The sequence below is a fragment of the Gorilla gorilla genome, chromosome 8 (assembly GCF_029281585.2).
Source record: "Gorilla gorilla gorilla isolate KB3781 chromosome 8, NHGRI_mGorGor1-v2.1_pri, whole genome shotgun sequence".
Lineage (NCBI taxonomy): Eukaryota > Metazoa > Chordata > Mammalia > Primates > Hominidae > Gorilla > Gorilla gorilla.
The window spans coordinates 49,136,047-49,149,835 of record NC_073232.2 but is presented as its reverse complement, the minus strand read 5'-3'; the positions used below and the strand labels follow the sequence as shown (position 1 = coordinate 49,149,835).

The 13,789-nt window shown below is 36.9% G+C and overlaps 1 protein-coding gene and 1 non-coding gene across 4 annotated transcripts in view; both read right to left on the bottom strand.

The window, feature by feature from the left end:
• The window catches only part of CTNNA3 (catenin alpha 3), a 1,788,954-nt gene that overhangs the window by 697,028 nt on the left and 1,078,137 nt on the right, over positions 1 to 13,789 (bottom strand). The window lies entirely within an intron of this gene.
• Positions 9,313 to 9,414, bottom strand: LOC115936141 (small nucleolar RNA U13). The gene has a single exon (XR_004071719.3). It is a non-coding gene; the product is annotated as a small nucleolar RNA U13 (small nucleolar RNA).

The window sequence follows — 13,789 nt, the reverse complement described above, 5'->3', positions numbered from 1 at the left end:
TGCCCCAATTAAACACAGAGGGGCAAGCTGAATAAAGAACCAAGACTGATTTCACATGCAATGACACCCATAGGCTCAAAATAAAGGAATGGAGAAAAATTTACCAAACAAATGCAAAACAGAAAAAAGGGAGGTTGCAATCCTAATTTCAGAAAAAAACAGACTTTAAACCAAAGATCAAAAAAGACAAAGAAGGACATTATATAACAGTAAAGGGTTAAATACAACAAGAAGACCTCACTATCCTGAATATATATGCACCCAACACAGAGGCGTCCAGATTCATAAAAGCGAGTTCTTTGAGACCTTCAGAATCTTAGGCTCCCACACAATAATACTGGGAGACTTCAATACCTCACTGACAGTATTAGATCATTGAGGCATAAAATTAACAAAGATTTTCAGGACCTGAACTCAGCACTGGATCAAATGGACCTGAGAGACATCTACAGAACTCTCCACTAAAAGCAAGAGAGAATACATTCTTCTCATCACCACATGGCACATACCCTGAAATAAATCATATAATCAGACATAACACACTCCTCAGCAAATGCAAAGTAACTGAAATCATAACAATCACTCTCTCAAACTACATCACAATCAAATTAGAAATCAAGCCTAAGAAATTCACTCAAAACCATATAATTACATGGAAATTCATTACATGAATAACCTACTCCTGAATGGCTTTTGGGTAAATAATGAAACTAAGGCAGAAATCAACAAGTTCTTTGAAACTAATGAGAACAAAGATACCTCACGCCAGCATCTCTGGGACACAGCTAAGACAGTATTAAGAGGACAATTTATAGTACTAAATGTCCACATCAAAAAGTCAGAAAGATCTCAAGTTAACAACCTAACATCACAACTAAAAGAAGTAGGGAACCAACAGAAAACCAAACATAAAGCTAGCAGAAGAAAAGAAACAAATCAGTCCAAATTAGAGCTGAATTGAAGGAGACTGAGACACCAAAAAGCATTCAAAAGATCAACGAATCCAGGAGTTGGTTTTTTGAAAAAATTAATAAGTTAGATAGACCTCTAGCTAGACAATCAAAGAAGAAAGGAGAGAACATCCAAATAAACACAATTAAAAATGACAAAGGGGATATTACTGCTGACCCCACAGAAATACAAATAAGCATCAGAAAACACTATGACCACCTCTATGCACATAAACTAGCAAATATAAAAGATGTGGATAAATTCCTGGACACAGACACCCTGCCAAGACAGAGCCACGAAGGAAGTGAATCCATGAACAGACTAATAATGAGCTCTGAAATTGAATCAGTAATAAATAGCCCACCAATCGAAGAAAATGCAGGACCAGATGGATTAACGACCTCATTTTACCAGATGTCCAAAGAAGAGCTGGTATCATTCCTCCTGAAACTATTCCAAAATATTGAGGAGAATGGACTCCTTCTAACTCATTCTATGAGGCTACCATCATCCTGAAACCAAAACCAGGCAGAGACAACCAAAAAAAAAAAAAGAAAGAAAGAAAGAAAAGAAACTTCAGGCCAATGTCTTTGATTAATTTTGAGGCAGAAATCCTCAACAAAATACCTGCAAACTGAATCCAGCAGCACATCAAAAAGCAAATGCACCATGATCAAGGAGGCTTCATGCCTGGGATGCAAGGTTGATTCAAATCAATACATGTGATTTATCATATAGGCAAACTAAAGACAAAAACCAAATGATTATCTCAATAGATGCAGAAAAGGCTTTCAATAAAATTCGGTATCACTTTTATGTTAAACATGCTCAATAAACTAGGTATTGAGAAAACATACTTCAAAATAATAACAGTCATCTATGACAAACACACAGTCAACATTAAACTGAATGGGCAAAAGCTGGAAGCACTTCCTTGAAAACCAGCACAAGATAAGGATGCTCTGTCTCACCATTCCTTACCCAACATAGTATTGGAAGTCCTGGCCAGAGCAATCAGGGAAGAGAAATAAATAAAGAGCATGTAAACAGGAAGAGGGCAAGTTAAGTTATTCCTGTTTGCAGATGACATGATCCTATATCTAGAAAATCCCACAGTCTCAGCTCAAAAACTTAAGCTAATAAAAAAACTTCAGCAAAGTCTCAGGATACAAAATTAATATACACAAATCACTACCATTCCTATACATCAACAATAGTCAAATCAAGAGCCAAATCAGAAATGCAATCCCATCCACAATTGCCACAGAAAGAATAAAATATCTGGGAATACAGGTAATCAGGGAGGTGAAAGGTCTCTACAATAAGAATTACGAAACACTGCTCAAAGGAATCAGAGATGACACAAACAAATGGAGAAACGTCCCACGCTCATGAATAGGAAGAATCAAAATTCTTAAAATGACCATACTACCCAAAGCAATTTATAGATTCAATGCTATTCCTATTAAACTACCAATGACACTCTTCACACAACTATAAAAAAAACTATTTTAAAATTCATATGGAACAAAAAGAGCCCGAATAGCCAAGACAATCCTATGTAAAAAGAGTAAAGCTGGAGGCAACATGCTACTAGCTTCAAACTATGCTACAGCACTAAGTAAACAAAACAGCACACCAAAATAAAAACAGAGACCAATGGAATAGAATAGAGTATCCAGAAATAAGGCTGCACACCTGCAACCATCTGATCTTCAAAAAAAACTGACAAAAAACAAGCAATGGGAAAGGATTCCCTGTTCAATAAATGGTGCTGAGATAACTGGCTAGCCATATGCAGAAGGTTGAAACTGGACCCCTTCCTTACACCATATACAAAAATTAATTCAAAATGGATTAAACATTTAAATGTAAAACCCTAACCAATAAAAACCCTGGAAGACAACCTAGGCAATACCATGTTGGACACAGGAATGGGCAAAGATTTCATGACAAAGACACTAAAAGCAATTACAACAAAAGAAAAAATTGACAATTGGGATATAATTAAACTAAAGAGCTTCCGCACAACAGAAGAAACATTCAACAGAGTATAACAGAAAACTTACAGAATGGGAGATAAATTCTGCAAACTATGCATCGGACAAAGGTCTATTATCTTTTTTTTTCTTTTTTTGAGACAGAGTCTCACTGTGTCACCCAGGCTGGACTGCAGTGGTGTGATCTCAGCTCACTGTAACCTCCACCTCTCAGGTTCAAGTGATCCTCCCACCTCAGCCTCCCAAGAAGCTAGGACCACAGGTATGTGCCACCATGCCTGGCTAAATTTTTTTTGTATTTTTAGTAGAGATGAAGTTTCACCATTTTGGCCAGGCTGATCCTGAACTCCTGACCTGAAGCGATCTGCCCTCCTCAGCCTCCCAAAGTGCTGGGATTACAGTTGTCAGCCATCGCACCCAGCCAAGGGTCTATTATCTAGTATGTATAAGAAACTTATACAAGCTTACAAGAAAAAAAAAAAGCAACCCCATTAAAAAGTGGGCAAGGTACATGAACACTTTTCTAAAGAAGACATACATGTGGCCAAAAAAATATGCAAAACGCTCAACATCATCTATCATTAGAGAAATACAAATCAAAACCACAATCAGATGCTATCTCACACCAGTCAGAATGGCTATTACTAAAAAGTCAAAAAATAACAGATGCTAGCAAGGTTGCAGAGAAAAAGGAACAACTTAGACACTGTTGGTGGGAGTGTAAATTATTTCAACCATGTGGAAAACAGCATGGTGAATCCTCAAAGACCTAAATTCAGAAATACCATTTGACCCAGCAATCCTAGTGCTGGGTATATATCCAAAGGAATATAAGTCATTCTATCATAAAGACACATGTATGTGTATGTTCATTGCAGCACTATTCACCATAGCAAAGACAAGGAATCAACCCACATGTCCATCAATTGGCAGACTGCATAAAGAAAATGTGGTACATATACACCATGGAATACTCTGCAGCCATAAAAATGATTGAGATCATGTCCTTTGCAGTAACATGGATGGAGCTGGAGGCCATTATTCTTAGCAAACTAACACGGAACAGAAAGCCAAATACTTCATATTCTTACTTATAAGTGGAAGCTAAATGAGGAACACAGATGGACACATAGAGGGAAACAATAGACACTGGTGCCTGCTGGAGAGTAGAGGATGGGAGGAGGAAGAGGATTAGGGAAAATAACTAATGGGTACTAGGCTTAATACCTGGGTGACAAAATAATCTCCAGGAGTAGACTTCATGTGTATCTTTTGAATAGCCTCCAGTTTTTGTGTAAAAATACCCATGGGGCTATGGTCCTGGAGCAAACGCTTCAGGCCCCATGACATGAGCTTACCCTATATAACAAACCCACACATGTACCCCTGAACTTAAAAGTTTTTTTAAAAAGGTCAGATAGTAACTATTTTAGGTTAGGTGGATGGTCTCTTTCCTTGTTGTATGAAAGCAACCCTAGACAATACATAAAGGAACTCACATGGCTGTGTTTCAATAACAGTTTATTTAGACATGTTGGGGGTAAAAAACGTCCCAAAGACCTGAATAAACATTTCTCAAAAGAAGACATAAGAATGTTCAACATAACTAGTCATCAAAGAAATTCAAATCAAACCCCAATGAGATACAATCTCAGGCCAGTTAGAATAGCTATTATTAAAAGGACAAAAAATAACACTAGCAAGGATGTGGAGAAAGGGGAATGCTCATACATTGTTGGTGGGAATATAAAGTCATACAGTAAATATGGAGAACTGTATGGAGGTTTCTCAAAAAACTAAAAATAGAAGTACCATATGATCCAGCAATCCCAATGCTGGGTATATACCCCCAAAGAAAGGAAATCAATATGTTAAAGAGGTATCTGTACTCCCATGTTTATTGCAGCACTGTTCACAATAGCCAAAATCCATATTTTGTTAATGAACCTAAGTGTTCATTGACAGATGAATAAATAAAAAAAGTGGCATATGTGTATGTATATACATGCACACATACAATGGAATATTATTCAGCCACAAAAAAATGAAATCCTGTCTTTTGCAGCAATACAGATTGAACTGGAGGTCACTATATTAAGTAAAATAAGCTAGGCACAGAAAGACAAATATCGCATGTTCTTATTCACTAAAACTGTGGATCTCTTGGAGGTAGAATGGTGGTTACCAGAGGCCGGAAAGAGAATAAGGGGCAGTGAAGAGAAGTTGGTTACTGGGTACAAAAATAGTTAGATAGAAAAAGTAAGTTCAGGTATTAGATAGTACAGTAGGAAAATTATAATTGACAATAACTTATTATATGCTTCAAATAGCTAGAAGTGAAGAATTGTAGAGTCTCCAACACAAAAAAAGGATAAATATTTGAGGTGCTGGATATTCCAATTACCCTGATTTGATTATTACATATTGTTTATGTATCCAAATATCATATGTACCCCCAAAATATATATAACTATGATATGCCAATTAATAAACACACAAATAAAGAAAAAAATAACTGACAGTAAAAAGAACGGTAGGACTTTATGGTAAAAAGTCTGCAAGGTGGAGCTTCCCAGTGATTCTCTTTTCCACAATTAGGTTTACTTTTCAATTTAAGGGGGAAAAAATCTAGGAATGTAGCTTCTGGCCCCTGCCCTCTCCTCGTTTCTCACAATGCTGCTGAAACTATTCTTTGGTTAAGATGACTGCTCACTTCCTAATTTCCAAATTGTCAGTACTCATCCCTCTGGACTTCACTGGAGTATCTGGCTTTGCTGATCACTGTGCTGAAATGCTCCCATTTGCTAGGCTTCCAGCAAGCCACACTTCCCTGACTTTCCTCTTACTTTGCTCATTGTTCTTTTTCAGGTTCCTCTTCCTTTTCTCTCCCAGATGTGTTTTCTTAAGGTTATGCCTTTGATTCTTTTATTTTTATTTTTCTCTTTAGCAATCTCATCCCACATTTATGGTTCTAATCATCACATCTATATGAATGGTCACCATAATCTAGTGGTGACATCTCAAGTTCTTGTAGTTTTATTTTCTATCATTTCAACCTGGATCTTCTGGTAGGAACTTAAATATATTCATTTCTGTCCTAAAGTGTCCCTTTCTTAATTTTGTTTCCAATTTCTTCTAATATAACCACTATTTTCCCAGGTACTAGGCTATAAACCTCAAATTCATTCCCTTTCACCTCCATCATCACAATCATCTAATTTGTTTTCAATTTCTGATCAATTTATATTGTCCATTTGCAATTTGTCCCATCTTAAAAATTCTTATTCCTACATCTCTTATTCAGATCCTGACTTCTGCATGTAATATTCAATTATCTTTTAGCAGGTCATGCCTCTCCCTTTTCCCATTCAGTTGACACAGAATTTTCAAATCAATCTTCCGAAAGCACAGCTGTGATGATGTCACTCTCTTACTCAAAACCTGTAGTACCTGTAATAACTAAACCAGATCTATGAAACCGATCTAAACCCCTTCACTTGGCACTAAGGGCTACAACTTACCTTTCCACAGACTATGCCCTCCCACTGGTTCTTAAGTGGGGCAACATCACTTTACTAGGAGGTTTATGGAAATGTGTGAAGGCACTTTTGGTTATTAGACTGGACTGGGGGAGGTGGAAGTTGTGTCTTAGTGCTGATTCTGAGCTTTCTGGCCTCCCCAGAAAAGGTTGATCCCCACCACTGTGACTGTATCACACAACAAATAATTGTTCCACCCAAAATCCAAGGGTGCCTCCTGTAAAGAAACAACGTGGCTTAGACAGACTCAATTGCTTACTTTTTTCAATTTCTATTACATGTTTTTCCATCTCCGCTGCCTAGAATGCCCTTTTCATATTTTCCCAAATGTGCAAATCTTGCTTCTCCTATAAGGCCCATGGAAAATGACATTTTTCTGTGGGCTCTCCCTGTGTCCCCTGACATGAATCCAATTCTCATGCCATTTCCACCGATTCCTCCCAAACACCACTTCCTTTCTATCTGGATAATAAATTTTCAGTTTTGATTATAAACTTAATGTCAGCAAGGCTCTATCTTTATTTTCCTCCATGACTAGAAGAACATTGTACAGGCCAGCACAGATTCTTTATGTTAATGTGCTTAATATCACAGCACACACCATGATTATAAATGAGGCTGTAAACACTTTGGTTTGTAATTCATTCTGAGATTCTTGTCTTGGCCTGCATGTGAAACCATGCTTATTCTAGGCTATGTACTTTAAAGTCGTTATCTAATTTTTTACCCCACTTCCCCACTTGAGTTTGATGGCCATGACTTCTCCTCCACAAATTCTGTTTCTTCTGCCAGGACACACCACCTCCGATTTTCCTTCTAATAAAACTTAGGCCACACCACCTCCGATTTTCCTTCTAATAAAACTTAGGCCACACCACCTCCGATTTTCCTTCTAATAAAACTTAGGCCTTAAAATTCTTATTTCTCAGAACTGCTCCATCGAGTACCCCCTAAATCCCCACTCCCTGCCCCTGCCTCACTCTAGCTTCATGGATGCTCCCAGTAGGTGGTCCATAAGTATTTGTTGAATGAAGAGATCCTTGGAGTAGGTGGAAGAAAGTGGCTGTGTAATTGGAACAAGATACAGAGCAGTGATAGGACAAAGGCACAGACATTTATTTCCAGTCTTAGTAGGTGTGCTCATAGCTGCACCCACGCACTCTCTCCCCACATAGATACCGCACCATCACTAGAAAGAAACTGGTACTAAACTTACATTTGAAATCACCCTAGTCAGTCTTGAGGATACACCACTCAATTATTATAAGCTTTTTAAAAATAAAATCACCTCATTTAAGTCTTTTTTACATTATGACGCGACTGTTTGTTTCCAAAGTCTTAAGAGCATTTTGTGCCACTCCCTGAAGTGAAAAGAAATAAATTAGGCATAAATTATAAAAGGCCTGATATGGCTCTTACATGATTCTTAAAGAATATGGTCATTTTACATTGAATATTTGGGTCCTATATTGTTTAGTTGCAAACAAAATATCCATCATCATCATCAACAGTAGATGAAAGAGAATATATTTGTTTCCCAAAGCTTGATACTTAGAAAATTAAGTGCTTTCAGTTCGCAGATATGACAACTTCTCTATCAGAAAAACAAATAAAAAACCCATACAAATAAGCACATAGCTTTCCATTTGAAAGAGATAGTCTAATGCTCTTACTGAAGTGTGTGCTAAATACATCATAACTTAATCAGAACAAGTTGCTGTTTTTACAAAATAGTCCTGTCTATGCAGAGAGAGATAATGCCAGTCACTTCATATGACTTGTACTTCAACAGACAAAGTGTCATACTGGGACTTTTTATCACTTTGATTAGAAATTGGGAGTTTCTACACTCCCAGAAAATAAAGAAGGAAGGGGAATAGTGATGGCTTCCAGCATTTACCTGCCAATGAATATAATCCTAAAAAGGTCATTGAGGTATAATCATTCACTCAGCAAAAATGTACTGAGTACCTACTATGCGTCAAGCATTATTCTTAGGATATATCAGTGGAACAAAAATTCCTATCCTCATGGAGTTTATGGCTTTCCATGCTAAAATATGAATACAAGTGATCTCCAGTGCATGCCCTAGCCCAAATACTTTGTTCTTTTTATGTTTCACATGCTTCTCTAGGGCAATCTTGACTTTCTTCCCTACTTATCAACACACCCAATATATATCTCTTTTAGAAATTACAGATTTTCAGTAACAACTTATAAAAATATTATCTCTTTATACCCAACCACATCACTGAAAATAAATTAGGTATCTCTGGAAGCTGTTTTAGCCCTGTCGGGTCATTGGATACTACTTGGTGAGAGCAACAGATAGATATAACAAAGCAGTACTACATAGTGACTCAAACTAGACCGTGATTGGAAAACTTGACTTATTTTAGAACCACATTTCTCTCTTGTGATTTTGGAAAATCTAAGTACTTAGGAGGGTTTGCCTAATTGAATGTGTGTTCACCACAGGGAAAATACCCTAGGTTTTCATCATGATTTTTGTTAATTAGTGAATCTTATTTATGGAAAGAACGCTTAAGAGGATCTAATTCTTCTACTTCTCAATAATGAAATTCTCTCTCCAATATTTTCGTCAAGGGACACCCTATTTTGCTTTTGTTTAAACACTTCCAGTAATGAGGTGATAGCTCACTATGGCTTAAAACAACTTATTCTTTTTCTGTCTATCCTTTAAACTATGGGCCCAGGACTCAGCATGAAATTCTTGATGTGGACATTCCTGCGCCAAGTATATTGAAAATTTCCTTCTATTTCACAAGCTAAGTATCATAATCATTTTATTTTATTTTTCATGTCATATGAATAATGTGCTAGTGTCATAACAAGGTTTGAAGGAGGCACGTATCACACATGAGCATGAAAATCCAATGATCACACTTACACTACAAAAAGATCAATTATTTCAACGCTGTAAGTCAGTCCCCATATCACGCTACTGACTTATACTGTTAAGTCACCTAAATTAGTACTTTTAACTTTCTGGACTTTTCAGGCCACAAATATTTTTCAAAGAAGAAGGAGACACAGGAAGGAGAAGGAAGTGACATAGGGTGGGTATATTTTTATTTTTTTATTAGTAAAGTAAAAAAATATTTTTTATTTATTGATAAGTAATTTATTTTTTGCCAAAAATAAAAATGTGAAAAACTATTATCTACTTTATTATTTCATAAATCAAATATTTCTGATAAATATAAAGTAGTAAATATAAAACCTGAGAATGAAAAGTTGAATAAATTTCACTATATGAAAAAAAGCTAACTACACTGAGCTACTTTTGCTATAGACCATGAAAATGCTTTCATAGATCCAGGTTTGAAATTCATTGAACAAGAGAGCAAATGTCCCTCTCAACTCCTGATGACCCATGTGCTTTTGATGTGCAATAGTTTCACTATATGCTCGTGCAATAGGTTGTATTTAAGCTAAGGCCCTGACTTTATATTTGCCCTTATTTAATTTCAGCTTATGAGTTTTCAAACATTAGACCATTCTACCTTTCTCAGTTTTGTGCCTTACACAAATATAAAGTGTTTACTTTTTCAGTATTCTGCCAAGTCCCTTGTTAAAGTGGAGCAAGGATTAAGCCCTATAGATGGCTTTATCCTTCCACCAGGTTGAGTATAACTGTTCACACACCTGTAGTACTCCAGCAATCATCCAGATCACATTTCTCTCTCTCATAAACAGACAGATCCATTAGAGGATCTCAGGATTGGGTTTCAAAAGGCTTCTAGACCCACTTTTCACCCAAGGTTTGTTTGTGCCCCCCATAAAATACCTTGGTCAACTAGTCACTCTCCTTGTGTTAAATGTCTGCAGTGTTGAGAAACTCCAAATCCTGTGTTCTCAATAAAGTCCAATTCCTGTCAGTATAGCTCTGTTAAAAAACTCATCTGTATTTTGAGATAAAATTTGCATTCTTCTAACATCTGCTCATAGGTTGTATTCTGCCCCTCGGGGCCCTTCAGAACAAGTCATTCACATCATAGTCCTTTAAAGATATAATGAGAGTGACTGTGTTCCTCCAGGTCTTTTCCTGGCTAAAAATTCCCTATTGCTTTTCTGAGGTGTTCATATGATATAGTTTCAACTCATGTCACTATTTCAAATATCTCTGCTAAATATGCTCCAAGTGACAAATCTTTTTTGAAGGGTGATACCTATAACTGGGCAAAGCTTTACAGTTGTGGTCCTTTGTACACAGTAAGAACCAGAACAACTCAATTCACTGAAACCTACGTGAATTCAATTGTACTTAACAAACAGAAATTCAGGGCCACCCTATTAGCTCCTCCTGACCCAGGACTTAACTGACTCACTCTAAAATCAATCTAGCCTATGAATTCAGATCTCATCTTTGGTCAGTATCTATACATAAAATAGCCACTGTAAAGGATTTTTTTCTATCAGTTACAGCTCAAAGTAATTATACTGTCTTTTTTTCATCTTATTAAAAATAAGACACACCATATTAAGAAAAATATCAAGAAGTTGTTGCCAAAATCATCCCTGCCCTCTATGAATATAGAATGATTTATCATTCCAGCAACCTTCTCACTGATTTATACACTGAACAAATATTTATTAAACATCCAATATATATTTTATTTCTGCTAGGTACAGGGGATATTAACAGTGAATAAGGGAGATCAAATCATTGACTTCATGAACTTTCTGTGTGAGTGTGTAATATATATAATAAAGGTAAAAAATTAATATAAAATATAACCAGGTTGTGATATAGACTATAGAATAAATAAATATGGTAACATAATAAGTCATAGCTGGAGGAGTGATTTAGGGAGAAGGGAGATTGATCTCTGAGAAGATGATATTTAAGCTGAGTCCTCGTAAATTGAACATAAAAGAAGTTGTCCAAACTGAATCCAGCAGCACATCAAAAAGCTTATCCACCATGATCAAATGGGCTTCATCCTTTGGATGCAAGGCTGGTTCAATATACACAAATCAATAAATGTAATCCAGCATATAAACAGAACCAAAGACAAAAACCACATGATTATCTCAATAGATGCAGAAAAGGCCTTTGACAAAATTCAACAACCCTTCATGCTAAAAACTCTCAATAAATCAGGTATTGATGGGACGTATCTCAAAATAATAAGAGCTATCTATGACAAACCCACAGCCAATATCATGCTGAATGGGCAAAATCTGGAAGCATGCCCTTTGAAAACTGGCACAAGACAGGGATGCCCTCTCTCACCACTCCTATTCAACATAGTGTTGGAAGTTCTGGCCAAGGCAATTAGGCAGGAGAAGGAAATAAAGGGTATTCAGTTAGGAAAAGAGGAAGTCAAATTGTCCCTGTTTGCAGATGACATGATTGTGTATCTAGAAAACCCCATTGTCTCAGCCCAAAATCTCCTTAAGCTGATAAGCAACTTCAGCAAAGTCTCAGGATACAAAATCAATGTACAAATATCACAAGCATTCTTATACACCAATAACAGACAGAGAGCCAAATCATGAGTGAACTTCCATTCACAATTGCTTCAAAGAGAATAAAATACTTAAGAATCCAACTTACAAGGGGTGTGAAGGACCTCTTCAAGGAGAACTACAAACCACTGCTCAAGGAAATAAAAGAGGATACAAACAAATGGAAGAACATTCCATGCTCATGGATAGGAAGAATCAATATCGTGAAAATGGCCATACTGCCCAAGGTCATTTACAGATTCAATGCCATCCCCATCAAGCTACCAATGACTTTCTTCACAGAATTGGAAAAAACTACTTTAAAGTTCACATGGAACCAAAAAAGAGCCCGCATCACCAAGTCAATCCTAAGCCAAAAGAACAAAGCTGGAGGCATCACACTACCTGACTTCAAACTATACTCCAAGGCTACAGTAACCAAAACAGCATGGTACTGGTACCAAAACAGAGATATAGATCAATGGAACAGAACAGAGCCCTCAGAAATAACGCCGCATATCTACAACTATCTGATCTTTGACAAACCTGAGAAAAACAAGCAATGGGGAAAGGATTCCCTATTTAATAAATGGTGCTGGGAAAACTGGCTAGCCATATGTAGAAAGCTGAAACTGGATCCCTTCCTTACACCTTATACAAAAATTAATTCAAGATGGATTAAAGACTTAAACGTTAGACCGAAAACCATAAAAACCCTAGAAGAAAACCTAGGCAATACCATTCAGGACATATGCATGGGCAAGGACTTCATGTCTAAAACACCAAAAGCAATGGCAACAAAAGACAAAATTGACAAATGGGATCTAATTAAACTAAAGAGCTTCTGCACAGCAAAAGAAACTACCATCAGAGTGAACAGGCAACCTATAAAATGGGAGAAAATTTTTGCAACCTACTCATCTGACAAAGGGCTAATATCCAGAATCTACAATGAACTCAAACAAATTTACAAGAAAAAAACAAACAACCCCATCAAAAAGTGGGCGAAGGATATGAACAGACACTTCTCAAAAGAAGACATTTATGCAGCCAACAGACACGTGAAAAAATGCTCATCATCACTGGCCATCAGAGAAATGCAAATCAAAACCACAACTAGATACCATCTCACACCAGTTAGAATGACAATCATTAAAATGTCAGGAAAAAACAGGTGCTGGAGAGGATGTGGAGAAATAGGAACACTTTTACACTGTTGGTGAGACTGTAAACTAGTTCAACCATTGTGGAAGTCAGTGTGGGGATTTCTCAGGGATCTAGAACTAGAAATACCATTTGACCCAGCCATCCCATTACTGGGTATATACCCAAAGGACTATAAATCATGCTGCTATAAAGACACATGCGCACGTATGTTTATTGCGGCACTATTCACAATAGCAAAGACTTGGAATCAACCCAAATGTCCAACAAGGATAGACTGGATTAAGAAAATGTGGCACATATACACCATGGAATACTATGCAGCCATAAAAAAATGATGAGTTCATGTCCTTTGTAGGGACATGTATGAAACTGGAAATCATCATTCTCAGTAAACTATCGCAAGGACAAAAAACCAAACACCGCATGTTCTCACTCATAGATGGTAATTGAACAATGAGAACACATGGACACAGGAATGGGAACATCACACTCTGGGGACTGTTGTGGGGTGGGGGGAGCGGGAAGGGATAGCATTAGGAGATATACCTAATGCTAAATGACGAGTTAATGGGTGCAGCACACCAGCATGGCACATGTATGCATATGTAACTAACCTGCACATTGTGCACATGTACCCTAAAACTTAAAGTATAATAA